Source organism: Tupaia chinensis, unplaced genomic scaffold (assembly GCF_000334495.1).
Source record: "Tupaia chinensis unplaced genomic scaffold, TupChi_1.0 Scaffold000078_1, whole genome shotgun sequence".
In the NCBI taxonomy this organism is placed as follows: domain Eukaryota; kingdom Metazoa; phylum Chordata; class Mammalia; order Scandentia; family Tupaiidae; genus Tupaia; species Tupaia belangeri.
This window is the reverse complement of record NW_006159539.1, coordinates 457,059-458,931: the sequence shown is the minus strand read 5'-3', so window position 1 is coordinate 458,931 and position 1,873 is coordinate 457,059.

Here is a 1,873-nt window from a genome sequence, read left to right as displayed (position 1 = left end):
AGCAGGAATCTCCCCACTCCTGCAGGTGGAGCCCCCTCTGCCCACCAGAAGGGGCTGCCACTCAGATCCCAACCAGAAGGCTTCTCCTCCAGGTGACGCAGGCCTGTCCCTTCCCTGTCCCGTCTTCCCCTCGTGATCTGGCCACAGCGCCTTGAGCTGTTCCTTGAAACCAGACAGGACCAAACACCAGGCTTTGCCCAGACTTGAACCCCGAAGGCCCCCTCCATGCATGACATTTCTCCCAAGCACCGCACAGCAGCTGTGATGGGGCCCAAAACCCACCCTGCCAGGCAACCCTCCTGACCACCGCCCTCCTTCCCGCCAGAGGGGAGGGTGCAGACAGAGGCTGTCTGGGAATGTCAGCAGGTAGGGCCTCCCGGGGGCTACACACCGCATGCCGATCCCTCAGGACCATCCTGCAAACCACCAGCCACCACTCACTTTACAGAGGAGGCCGCGAAGCCACCACCGGCCAGGACTCGCCTTACAGAGGAGGCCGCGAAGACACCACGGGCCACAACTCACTTACAGAGGAGGCCGCGAAGCCTCAGGGTGACTCAGGGACTCGCCCAGAGACAACATCAAACTAAACAGAAACCACCTCTAAGTGCTGGAGTTGGGATCTGAACCCAGGACCAGCTGATTCTGACACTCAGTGCTTTCCCAAGCTCCCTGCTGCCTCCAAGTGTGAAGAGGCAGAGAGAGGGGAGATGATGAGACAGAGAAAGGACGAAGAGACAGGCAAATGGACAAGTGGGCCCCATGGGGACCAGGAGGAGCCCTAGAAGCCACCCTCTTGACCAGTGAGAGATCCTCGGGGGCCCCCTCTTGCAGCTAGCTCCCTGTCCCCCCAGCCCAGCTGTGAGTGTACCTGGCCCACCCCATCGGGGCCCCCATGGGCTGCCCTGGGCGGAGAGGTGAGCTTGGGAGTGGGAGGGGGCCTGTTCTGGCCCTGGCGGGGCCCTCTACCCAGCCTCCATCTGCCCACACTCAGCCACAGGGCTGGGCATCCTGGACTGTCCCCAGGTGTGGCACTCACCGGCCCCGTGGGGGACAGTGCCCTGGGCCCACCAGCGTTCCCACGCCCGGCCGGCAGCCCACACCATCGGCCTGCTCCTGGAGCATGCACGGTTTAGGCAACAGCCTTTCAACGGAGTATTTAAGGAGAAAAAGATTTATTTTTTTTTTTTAAGAAAGAGAAAGAGAGAGAGAGGGAGGGAAGGAGGGAGGGCGGGAGCTGGCGGCAGAGGAGGGGCGAGGGAGGAGGACCTACCCTACCACACAGTCAAGGTCACCGGAGCAGCGGGGCAAGGAGCCTTTCATCTGCGAGTTCAGGCGAGGAAGCTCAGCGCTGGGAGCTGGAGTCCATTACTGCCCTGAACGATCTGTCGGCTTCTATTAGGCTAAATATCTCTGGATAATGGGAATCATCCTCTGAAGAGGCCAATGCCGGCCTCTCAGGGAGGGGTCGCGTGGGAATCTCTCGTGGCGAGGGCTCTCCCACGGGCGGGGGAGCAGGACCACCTGGGACAGGCCCTCCCTGGAAAGTCGGTGAGCAGCTGCTCGGACGCAGGGGGTGCACGCCAGCCTCCCCCCACGTAGGAGCCTGGAAGCAGCCGGTGGGCTGGGCGACCCTGGGCCGTCCCTGGGCCTCTCTGCACCTCTCCCCACCCAGCACTTGGAGCCAGTACTTCCCACCCGAAGCCGACAGGAGCCCAGCAGAGTGGGGAGCCTGCCCTGCCCCCTGGTGGGGCCCACCCCGTCCCCCCTGTCTGCTGGCCCACGATGGCACTCTGACCTCCCTAGCCACCACCCCGGGTACCTTCCATCTTGGGCACCTACAGACAGAACTCTGCCACAGGCCCCCAGTTTC